Source organism: Nicotiana tabacum, chromosome 2 (assembly GCF_000715075.1).
Source record: "Nicotiana tabacum cultivar K326 chromosome 2, ASM71507v2, whole genome shotgun sequence".
Classification (NCBI taxonomy): domain Eukaryota; kingdom Viridiplantae; phylum Streptophyta; class Magnoliopsida; order Solanales; family Solanaceae; genus Nicotiana; species Nicotiana tabacum.
The window spans coordinates 78,279,824-78,292,581 of NC_134081.1; the positions used below are offsets into that span (position 1 = coordinate 78,279,824).

Sequence of the window (12,758 nt, forward strand, 5' to 3'; positions counted from 1 at the left end):
TAAGGAAGTGATTCCATACGATCCAAAGGTGGAAAAGCGTTTGCGACAGTTGAGGAAAGAGAAAGAAGTCACCAGAAAATTCTTGGGGCAATCTTCAACCCAAGAGAACATGGCTAAGAACGGTGAATAGATAGTTGATTTGGCTGCATGGGAAGCAGCCCAACAGGAAGCAGTCGCACGGGCAGCTGCTGAAATAATTCTCAAAGCTTATGAAACGGTGGACGGGAACGGAGGAAGAAGATTCAACCTGAACCGACCTCTGGATGAAGATGAATTTGAAAACAATATGCCCATGACTGGATGATCACTGGGAGACTACGCCAGGCCAGTCTACAACCAAGGAGTACCTAGTGTACGACCCCCTCCGATCGCAACAAATAATTTTGAGATAAAGCAAGGACTACTTCAGACCATTCAGAATAATTGTGTCTTCCGTGGCAAACCCAATGAAGATCCAAATACTTATTTCATGATTTTTGATGAGATTATGAATACCTTCCAGCACAACGGAGTATCGAAAGATGCTATCTACTTAAGGACATTTCCTTTTTCACTGAGGGAATATGCTAAGCATTGGTTGCGAAGTTTGCCGACTGGTTCAATTCAAACTTGGGAAGACATGGCAAGAAGTTCCTTGAAAAATATTTTTCAGCTATCAAAACAGGGAAAATTCGAAGAGAGATCCACAACTTCGAGCAGAAAGAGACAGAAACGGTGTTTGAAGCATGGGAAAGATTTAAGGAGATTGTGAAAAGATGTCAGCATCATAGAGTAGACTTGTGGATGCAACTCCAATAATTCTGGGATGGTCTGACACCCTCTGGCAAGAGGACGCTAAACTAAACAACGCAATTGGAGGTCCTCTTATGAAGAAAACTCCTGAGGAGATTGTTGCAATTCTGAATGAATTATATGAAGATGAAAATCAATGGCTTGCAGATGATAACCATAGAAGAAAATTAGCTGGAGTTCTCCAGGTAGACTCTAACACTTCAGTGCAAGCCCAGCTAAACACCATGGCCAGAGGATAAGAAAGTTGACATTGGCCAAGGTACAGAGTGATTTGCAAGAAGCATGTGACTTTTGTCGAATGGGACACCCTACACATGAGTGTCAAGCTTCAGCTGAAGTAGTAAATGATGTGAGGAGCTTTGACTGAGGCAACTACCAAAGTAGCAACAATTTTAACTCCATGGGGCAGAGGTACCCAATTTTTTCTTGGAGTTTACCAAGTGGTAATGCAAATACATGGCAGCAAAATAACTCCAGACCCCAGGGGCATGGAGCTCCAGGTTTTCAAAATTAGCAGAGGCAGCAATACCAGCCTCCACAATCTAACGAGTCTAGCATGGAAGATCTAATGAAGACCTTTATTATTAAGACAGATGAGAGGCTTGATACCCATGGTGCAGCTATCAGAGAACTGGGCACGACCTTTCGAAACTTGGAAAGACAGGTGGGGTAACTAGCTAATCTATTGTCTGAGAGGGTTCTGAGAACTCTCCCTGCTGATACTGAAAGAAATCCAAAAGAGATAATAAATGCAGTGTCTTTGAGGAGAATAGAGAGGTCCCTCTGATTTTAGGAAGACCCTTCTTGGATACAGGCAGAGCAATTCTAGATATTCAGAAAAGGCAGCTCATGCTCAGAATGGGGGAAGAAAGGCTGATCTTCAAGATAGAAGGGGGGAGGGGGAGGGGGGAGGGGGGGCTAAAGGAGCAACTTGGAGAGAGTCAAATAGATAAGTGTGGGGTGTACCCAAAGAAGGCTGAAAAGAAGCTCTCAGCATGGATGTGTGCACTTGGTCAGGCGTGCAAAGGAGATCCCGACTTCGATTCAGACCCCGACTAGATGATTCAGGGAAGTTTCCTTTACCTTGCAAAGGAGATCCCGACTTCGATTCAGACCCCGACTAGATGATTCAGGGAAGTTTCCTTTACCTCATACTTTTTATTTGTGTGCCATGGGGACATGCCGTAATTTAAAGTGTGGTGTGGGGATATAAATATGTATATTGGTGTTTGTTTTTGTTTCTTTTGATTGAATTTTTTTTAACTTTTCTCGACGATGAATTTCCTCGGTTGTCTTCTTGAGGGATTAAAGTCGAAGAAATTTTTTTTAGCCGTTTATTTTGTTTTGTTTCTTAGGTAGTGTAACAATTCTCCCTTGGTTTTTCTTTGTGCCGCGATTTTTTTTAAGAGTTTTATTTGAACCGGGTGTAGTTAGTTTTTTTTTCTTTTATTAGAAATAGTGAAGTCTTGTGCTATGTAATAAATGGAGATGATTTTTCTTGACGTTGTTGTGCCTTGAGAGTAGTGAGTGCCTTAGTTGTGACACCTGGACTGAGTTCTTGACTCATATATAAGTGTTTTAAATTGGTTGATTGTGACTTTGCTTAATTGCTTTGACTAAAGAGTCGGGAGATCCGATCCTGAGTGAGTTATGTGCCAATATGTGTGTAAGATTTTGTTGATATTTTGTGTGTGTCAGTTGATGTCTAGAACTTGCCCCGTGTGTTTGCAAACCGAAATAGTAGTCTTGTTCAGTCTAGGAAGTGCTTTAGGCATTTCTTTATTGAGCCAATTAGATGCTTTTACCCACCTAATTAATGGATATCTTAGTTTAGCCCGTTGAGCCTGTATTCCTTTTTTTTTTGGCAACCACACTACAAGCCTAATCCATTTTGTTTGAAATGACTATTTGTTTGAAGCTTTTACCTCTCTTGAGCACTTGAATTTTTATGAGCCTGTAAAAGCTAAGTTGAGGCATGGTCGGGTTTTTGAGTGGAACTATTGAAAAGGGAGAAAGGTGAATTAGTTGAAAATTTATGAGAGCCACATATAAGGGATTTAAAGAAAAAATCAATCAGAACTTTGAAAATAAGAAGAAAAAAAAAGAGTGTGTATGTATTAGAAAAGAGAAAAAATTGATTTCTTGCTAGTGGTAGTTCTTGTATTGTCTGTGCTTAAAGATATTGGGAGCTTGATGCTATTATGTGTGAAGGTTGGGATTTGGTTCAAAATAAGTGTGGGGTTTAAATTGTGAATTTGCATGTATTAAAGTGCTTAGGGAGGTATCATCACTATATCCAAATGTATCCTACCTGTCCCGCAACTTACATTACAACCAAATTAAGTTCTACTTGATCTTTGATTGAATGAACTCAATTAGTAGAGTATTACACTACGGGCAAGCATATGGTGCGTCTTCTGTGGCACATGAATCTGAATTCTGAGAGTGAGTGAATTCTTTCCATCTTGAGTTCCTTTTTGTTCTTGAACTTTATTGTATGTGGAATGACTCTTTATTGTTGTGTGAGGGCACATGATTTGCGAAGGTAAGGTAACGTCGTTGACCTCTATTTTAGAGTAAGTAAGCAGGTTGTGAAAAATGTGTGGTTCTTTTGAGTCGAGTCTTGAGGCCAGGATGTTATGATATGGTGCTTAGTATGTTTTATATATTCTTGGCATGATGCGTTAGGTAAGTTATCTGATACAAAGGTCGTCTTTATGCGAAGTGCTGTTTGATTGCTCGAGGACGATGATAAGTATGGATTTTGACTACTTATTAACACCTCTTTATTTTTGTTTTAGTCCGAAAGTATTGATTTATGTTCTAGAAACTAATAAAAGTGTGCAAATTGCATGAATGTTGGAAGTTTGAGCTCCCATGATGAAATACGTCTCAAAAAGAAGTGTTCCGACTCACAAGGTAAGAAGGGGATCAAAACTTAAGAAGCGCGGTCCGCAGAAGAAAGTGCGGACCGCAGAATTCCATCTGCGGCCGCAGATCAAGCAAAAGAGCCCAGTAGAGTTTTAGCCAATGTGAGGACCGCACATGAATTGTGTGGCCGGAGAACAAGGTCTGCATTGACAAATGATTCAAAGTTCAGAGAGTGTGCAAAAGACCAAGACCTGAAGCCTTGCTGAAGTGCGAACCACACAAGAATTGTGTGGCCGCAGAAGATGCTTTGCAACCGCAATCCAAAATTGTGTGGCTGCAGAATCCAAGACCCTGCCAGCTGAAGCAATATACGGACCACACATGGAATTGTACGGCCGCAGAACCTTCCGAGGGGCTTTTTTGTCAGCAAATTTTGGGCCACTATAAATAGACGAGTTTCACATTTTTAGGTCAAGTTTCGAAGTTTGAGCTGTTGTAGCCGATATATTTTACCATTTTAGGAATTTTGTGATTATTTTAGGTCTTAAACATCATATTTTATCATTCTAATCTTACGTTATGTGTTTAATTAGCATTTCTTCTTTGTTTTGTTCAATTCTCACTATGAGTAGCTAGATTCTTACTAGAGTTGTGACCCAACCCTAGTGTGTAAACCTTATGGGTATTTAATTTAATGCTTGTTTATGATTGGGTGTTGATTATTTAGCTTAGTTTATGCTTCAATTTTAGAATTAATGGTTGCAAACATTGATTCATGCCCTTTTTACTTAGTTTTTGCTTGAGAAAGAGGGACCTAGTCTAGGATAACTTGGCTAACAAGGAATTGGATTAATTGAGGGTTTGATTAGCCTAATTAAAGGGTTCAAACTAGAGATAGTGAGAACCCGACTTGAGCTCATATCAACCATTTAGTTTGATACCCATTTGGGCATGAGAAAGCCAAATTGGGAAAAATCACTCTTTGACCGAAAGAGATTGAGTGGGTAACGTAGAGTTGAGAGCTATAATACACCCCAGTCAATAAAATAAGTGTTAACGTATTTAACCTATTAGGGGAACACCTAGGTTACGGTCACATCCCTTGGCTTTTTAACTATTTGGAAAAACACCAAAAACAATCACTCGCTTCTAGTTTCTTTTCTTAGTTTATAATTTCTAGAGTAAAATTAGAATTAGAAATCAAAACCGTTTGTTGGAAGTGCAATTAAGTTATTCCATTCGCTTTCGTCAAGTGTATACACCTAACACCCATAGTAACTCCCTGTGGAAATCGACCCTGACTCTTGTTGGGTACTATTCTTCCAACGACCATTTCCACTCATTATTGAATGCGGATTGGACGTGGATCAATTTTTGGCGCCGTTTCCAGGAGTTAAAATGGTGTTAGCTATATATTTGGGTTTGTTTTTGGAATATCATTTTTTCCTTCCGTGTTACTAACTTGTGTGAGAAATCTTAGGTACAACCATGGCGAACAATGAGCTCGGAAATTTACCTTTGGTGGATTTGGATGCGGATGAGGAGAAAGTAGAGGAGGTACCTCATGAGCCAGAAGCTAATTGGAGAGGCCGGGTACCTCATGACAATGTGCCTGTTCCACCTCCACTTCTACCACGAGAGGCTCCACATTGGATATTGCCCAACGAAGGTTATGCTAGTGCAATAGTCCCTCCCCGTATTAGGGCGGGCAACTTCCAAATCACCAATGTGATGCTCACTTTGCTTGAGCAACGGGGTTTCTTCACCGGTGCTCTAACACAAAATGCTTATAAATATTTGAAGGGGTTTGTGGACACTTGTTGGGGGAGCAAGCAAACAAATGTATCCGAGGATGCATTGAAGCTAAGGCTTTTTCCTTTCTCTATACGAGGAAATCTTTAGATTAGTTGGACGATTGCCGAACCATTCAATTCACACTTGGGATGAGTTGGCAAAAAAGTTCATTGCTAAGTTTTTCTCTCCCGGACACATGGCTACACTTCGAGATGAGATCTTGTCATTCAAGTAAGAGCTGAATGAACCAGTACACGAGATATGGGAGCACTATAGAACTATGGTCAAGAAATGTCCCAATAACGATATAACGAAAAACATGATTCAATAAGCCTTCTATCGTTGGATTAACACAACAACCAATGCATAGTGAATCAACTAGCCAGTGGGAACTTTATGACTACGCCTTATGCAGAGGCGTGAGAGATTTGGGATGAGATAGAGGACACGTTGTTGACTTGGCAATCCCGGGCCAATGTTCCACAAGGTGACCCGAATATGATCCACCTTCATAAAGAATTATAAGACCATGGGCAAGCCATTGCCGAATTGACAACTATCATGACTCAACTAGCAAAGGCCCAACTAAATCAAGTACAAACTCCTAAGAATGTCGAAGGAGTGAATATGACGGTGAACAAGAGGAGGACCAAGGTTCCATAAGTGCAAAATCGAGTGGAGAACTATATGAAAGAAGATGGTAGTTTTGAGCAAGATGATTCCTATAATAAGCAAGAAGAGGAAGTGCAATATGTGAATAATTTTCAAAGGCAAAGAAACAACTTCCAAGGCCCAAGCCAACAACAATGGCGACCACAAAACAATCAAGGCAATTGAAATTCTAGCAATCAAGGAAATTGGAGTGGAGGCAACAATCAAGGGAATTGGCATAACAATAATAATCAAGGAAATTAGAGTGGAAAGAACCAAGGAAATTGGGGAGGTAACAATCAATGCGGATGGAGCAATAATCAAGGCAACCAGGGGTCGAGTTTTCAAAGGCCCCCAATGTACCAACAACCAAGCAACCCACCTCCGTATCCTTCCCATGGTTCGAGTTCATCAAACAATGAGATGAGCGTATTGAAAATATGTTCAAGCAAATGATGGAAAAGAATGCGGATTCAGATGTCCAACTTGCCTCACATAACACATCAATCCGCAACCTCGAAGTTCAAATGGGGCAAATCTCTCAAGCTTTAAATTCTCGTCCTAAGGGGGCACTACCATGTGACATGGTGGTAAACTCAAAGGGTGGTAGCAACACTGGGCATGCCATGGCGGTTATCACAAGAAGTGGAAGAGGCACGAATGCACCCACCTCAAGTCAAAGGTAACTTGTTGATGATGATCAAGCGATGCAAGAAGAAGAGATCCCGAACAATATGGTGTAACCTAATGATGAAGTTCAGATTTATATTGATGATAGTGTGGAAGAGACTCAAGAGGAGGTGAACCCATCTAGGGAATACACTATTGACATACCAGAGCTGGTAGTGCAAAAGGCTAAGGCATCATTGCCTAAGCCTCCATCTCCATACCGTCAAAGACTTGCCAAAAAAAATGGTGAGAATCAATTCAAGAAGTTCATTCAAATGATGAAGAGACTCTCAATAAATGTGCCATTAGTTAGAACTTTGGAACAGATGCCCGGTTATGCAAAGTTTATGAAGGATCTTGTGACAAAGAAGCGGTCAATGAATTTTGAGACCATCAAAGTCACTCATCAAGTGAGTGCAATTGTGCATTCAATGGCTCCTAAGTTGGAGGATCCCAGTGCTTTCACGATTCCTTATACAATTGGAAGTGGCGAGTTTGCTAAAGCTCTTTGTGATCTTAGGAAAAGTATCAATTTGATGCCCTATTCAGTTTTCAAGACTTTGGGAATTGGGAAACCAAGACTCATCTCTATGAGATTGAAAATGGTCGATCGTACCATGAAGAGGCTTTTGGTGTGATTGAAAATGTTTTGATTTGTGTTGATAAATTCATCTCCCGACGGATTTTGTCATTCTCGATTGTGAGGTTGATTATGAAGTGCTGATTATTCTTGGAAGACCTTTCCTTGCTACGGGTAAGGCTCTTTGTGATGTTGAAGTCGGAGAACTCACTTTTCGGGTTGGTGATGAAAAAGTGGTATTCTATGTGTGTAAGTCTATGCGGCAACCAAATAACAATGAGGTGTGTTCTTTTGTGGACTTGGTGACCGATGTTATTGTTGATGAAACAAGTGCTACAATCAATGTTGGTGATATGTTGGAGGCCGTCTTGCTCAACTTTGATGATGACGAGATGGATGGATTCAAGGAATATGCGAACTCTTTGCAAGGAATAGGGTTGTTGATGAGTGGTGATTTTACCACTCATTCTAGTCTCTTTTCTTTAGATTTTGCGTCCTTTAACTATAATATGAGATTGTTTATGGTGTGTATTGCTAGATTTTCAGGTAAATGATGCCACGAAGAGAGTTGAATTCAAGTGAAGTGAAATTGAGCAAAGAAGAGTACAAAAGTGCAAAACCCTTCAGTGATTTCGCATTTGCGGAACACTGTCCGCATATGCGACCTCGTATCTGCGAGTTGGAAGGCTGCATCTGCGAAATTAAGCTTCATTCACTGGGACCGCATCTGCGGCAAAAATCCGCACCTGCGGAGCCGCTGGTGCGACTATTTTGTCCCCATTTGCGGAGAAAGGGAATTCCACATGGGCTCGCACCTGCGATGGCTTATCCGCATCTGCGGAGTCGCACTTGCGCCACAATGTCCGCATCTGCAAAGTAGGAAAATCCTCTGAGTTCACGCATCTGCGACTGAAGGCCCGTATTTGCAGAGCCGCACCTGCGAGGATCTTTCCGCAAGTGCGGTCAATGGGCTTCTGACCTGGGCAGTATTGACATTTCACATTTTCTCAACTCCAAACCCACAAATACACGACCTAGCTCATTTTTGGGGATACCTTCGAACATCTTGAAGATCTTTGGCTTATTTTCAGTCCATATACTAGAGAGAACAAGTTTTGGAAGCTAGGGTTCTTGCACACACACTTGGATCTTGAAGATTTGAAGCTTTTGGTTGAGAATTTATTACTCTTTTATGCTCATTTCTTTATTTCCTTGCTTTGTATTATATATCTAAGTGTGTAGTATTTATTTCCAATACTTGAATCTTGTTTATGGAAATATTCATATTTAAAGTGTGGATTAAATACCTTGTTGTGCTTATGTATTGAACGATTTTTATTTATTATGAAGCGAGTTGTTATTTCTATAATTATTCTTGTTCTTTAATGTTTCCAAAGGGATTAGCTAACCCTAGGATTCGCCCATTAACTTCAAATTAATTTTAGAAAAAATAATTCGGGGTTGGGAAAGATTAATTAACAAGAACTTGAGGAGTTAACCCTCACTTTATAGATTCTACCTAGGGATAGGAATGAACTACTTGTAGCCATATTCGAGTGTGCTTAATCTCTTAATTATTTTAGGGATAATTCAATTAAGAAGTCTTGTTAGTCTTCGAGAGAAGCTAATATAGAATTATTATCCGAGGCTAATAAATAATAAACTCGTCATATTTATAAAATTGTGAAATATATTGGATCGTTACTTAAGTGTAAATCCCGATGCACCCATGCTTGTAGCCATTGATCATTTTACTTGCTTTCTAAATTAGTTTACATTTTCGTATTTAGCTATAATATTTTCTCAACAATCATTCTAAGTGTTTGGCATTGCATAATAAGTGATAATTCTCTTACATTCCTAATCGCCTGCATATTCTTCTCTATGGGATTCGACCCCGACTCATAGTTGGGTAAATTGTATTGCATGCGACCGTGTTCATTTATTTTTTAATAGTGAATTTGGACGTCATCAAAATTGGCACCATTACCGGGGAATAATTTAGCGTAATTTAGGTTGTTTGAGAAATAAGCGTAAGTGCTTTGGTCCAAACTTGTGAATATTTGTGTAATTATCTTTCTTACCTTGGTCTACTTTTTCTTGTTTGTTTCTTGTTTATTTTCTTAGTTTTGAAAAGAAAAAAAAATGGCATCATATAATGAAAATTGGTCGGATGGTAGTTGTTCATACTTTGATGACCCTTGTCCTTATTGTGGAGGACCACACTCGTGGCAAAATTATTTAAATTCTCCCGGGGGCAGATTGTGCGCACAATCTCAAACCCATGAGTGGAGTATTTGTGATAAGTGTGATAGGCAAGATGGTCATTGGGATAATTGTGTTTATTTGTCCATCCCTTCCCCAAGCCCCCGCTATGATGATTCTACTTTTTGTGATGAAAATTATAGGGATATGGAAGTGGAATAAATTGAGCATGGTCAAAATGGAGAGTTTAAGCTCATGTTAGAATGCCTACTTGAAGGAGGAAACAAAGAGCAAAATGCCTTGGAGGAGCTTTTGGAAAATAGTTTCCAAAATGATTTGGTGCTTGAAAGGTTAAACTTACAAATGGGAGAAATGCTTGAAGCTTTAAAGGTCCAAAAAGCCTCGGAAGTGAATGATAGCCAAGAACCTTCCTTAGATGTGGAAACCGAAAATCCTTCCTTGGCATTTGATCAAAACCAAGAAGCGCTCAAATGCTCAAAATGAGAAAATGATGCTCATGTTGGAGGCCATTCTTGAAAATGAGGAGAAGCAAAGCTTGGCACTTGAGGACTTGAAAAAAGGCTTGAATCAAAATGATGAGCACATCCGCACCTTGGAAAATCAAATGAAAATATTGGTTGAGGCTCACTATGCCCACCAACTTGAGAGTGTGGAAAGAGATCAAGAAGAGTCCGACATCGAGGAAGAAAGTGAGCTTTATTTTGAGGAATCAAGTATTGAACTTCCACCAACCAACTCCATGAGTGTTAATGATGCCAAGAAAAATATGGAATTAGAGTCAACCGGTGTAAGTGAAAATATGGTTGAAGTCGACTCTAGTTGGGAAAAAAAAAAAGAATGTCAAAATCCGGGGAGATTTGCAATTTGAAGGCTTGAGGTTGCATTCCAAGCATTTTTCAACCTTGGAATTTCATGGTGATATGGGAATTGAGCCGTGCAAATCCATATGGAAGTGAAAAGAAGAAAAATAAGAGCCATACATTTTACAATTTGCATATTCAAAAAGGCAAAATGACATTCCTCACATGAAAGTCAAGAAACACAAAATGAAGAAATTAAAGTTTGGCTTGATCATTTACTTACCACCGCCCCCATTGCTCGTGGTCACAAGCTTGATTCCAAGTTAGGTGCCCAATTCATATCGTCCAAGTGGCGAGAAAAGTGGTAAAGTTGATCCGCGTCGTGCCACGACGTTAAATGCGGCGCTTGATTTGATGGGAGGCAACCCATCATTTTCAAATTTTTCTGTCATTTTTAAAATTTTCTTTTTTAGGATAGCTTAGTATATTATTTTTGACTAATCTGTCAAGTTTCAGATTTTTTGGAGTTGAATTAAAAAGTTTGGGGTGTTGGAACAAACCAAAGCAGTAGCTGCCCAGAATTGGCCTGCTAAATCCTGGCATAACCGCACCTGCGGACATAAGCACGCAGGTGTGCTCACACAGAAGCGGAAACCAAGGCGCAGATGCGCAACCATTCGCAGGTGCGGCATGAAACTCGCAGAAGCGGCTTCGCAGAAGCGCTTCTGGAGTCGCATATACGGATATCGAATTGGTTTAAAGAAATAAACCTTCATTTCGTCAGGTATACTCTAAACCTTTTCCCCCAAACTCAAACTCCTCTCCTCTCTCACGCTACTGCTCTTCATCACTGCTCACTTTTGAGTTCTCAAGCACAAGACTACACATGTACTTTGAGCTAAAATGAACCCGAACATGAACGAAAATGCCCCGTTTGCTCACGAAATTGAAGAAGTGGCTGAGGACTTGAACTATGATTCTACTAGATTCATGTCTTCCCAGTGCCAAGCCTGGTATTATGATGATCTCCTCACGAAGAAGCTCAAACTTGAGAAGGGAATTGCCAATGACAAAGTGTCCAAACTTCTTCCGGATTTCCATGGCCGGCTAGTTTCAAGCGGCAGGACCTGCATCATCCCCACTCCATGCGATGCCAATGAGGAATGGGTTAGGGAATTTTATGCCAATTTAAGGCGTACACATTTCCAAAACCATGAAATCACTAAAAGGGGGAATACTGTGAGATTCGGAGTTGAAGAGATAAATGATATCTATGGAATCCCAAATCATCCGCTTGAGCCAGTGCAAGAAAGAGATACATGCGAAAATGGTGATTGGCTAGTCGCAAAGCTATGTCCTCCAGGTCATATAGTAACTTGGGCTACAAAGAAGAAAGACATAAAATATGGTAATTTCACAGCCGAAGCAAAAATGTGGTTGTATATCATTGCGAGCAGAGTGTCTCCTTGTGGGAACGTGTATGATGTTCCATATAATAGGGCCTTGATAATTGCTTGCATCCTTGATGGCATTCCTGTGAATGTCGGTCACTACATTGTTCGAGAGCTAAAGGAGTATGTGCTTCAAGGTGGCACGTTATTGATATTTCCATCATTGATTATAGAGTTGTGCCGGCGTGCACATGTTGATAAATGGAATTGAGATCATTTGATACCGACAGACAAGCCATTACACCTATTGAGAATGACAAGAGCAGGCAGTGTGCTCAAGAGCAAGAAAAGGAAAGTGGAGATTACTGTAGGTGAGGGGTCCTCCTCTTAGACTGCTCAGGCCGAGGGACCATTTGGGATGCTAAATTTCCAGCTTTCCTCCATTCGTGACCTAGTGTCACAACTCCCTAGTGGGCCTTCACACTCCCAGCCTATGCCCGAATATTGTACCAGGGAAGAACTGAAGACCTACATGGAGGTCCAGAAAAAGTCTCACGAGAAGCTGGCGGCTTCTGTTGGCAGGCTTGAGGCAGCCTATGGAAACATGGCCAAGGCACAGGTAAATATACAGGCGGACGTCAAAAAGGAGAAAGAGAGAAACAAGAAGAAGTGCAAGTTTATGATCAAAATGTGGAGAGGTATCAAAGCCATCTTCAAATGGGGGCAGCCGAATAGGAAGATACATGTTGCTGATGCTGAGGATAGTGAGGAGTACTCTTTCATGCCGAGTGCTGATGATGATGATGCCGATGACATTGAGGATGATGAGGCTGAGAGTTCTCAGCAACAATGATTAGCCTTTCTCCCGCAGTCTGCTAGTCTGATGCAGACCTCAGGGAGACCCTCAAACTATTCTTATTTTATTTTGATATTATGCAGTGAGGACACTGCAATATTTTTAGTTGGGGTGGATGTAGGAAGTAT

The 12,758-nt window shown here is 40.6% G+C and overlaps 1 non-coding gene across 1 annotated transcript; it reads right to left on the reverse strand.

Moving 5' to 3' along the window:
• Window positions 1-666: 666 nt before the first annotated feature.
• On the reverse strand, window positions 667-773 carry LOC142174022 (small nucleolar RNA R71). Its single transcript, XR_012703387.1, has one exon. It is a non-coding gene; the product is annotated as a small nucleolar RNA R71 (small nucleolar RNA).
• Window positions 774-12,758: the final 11,985 nt, after the last annotated feature.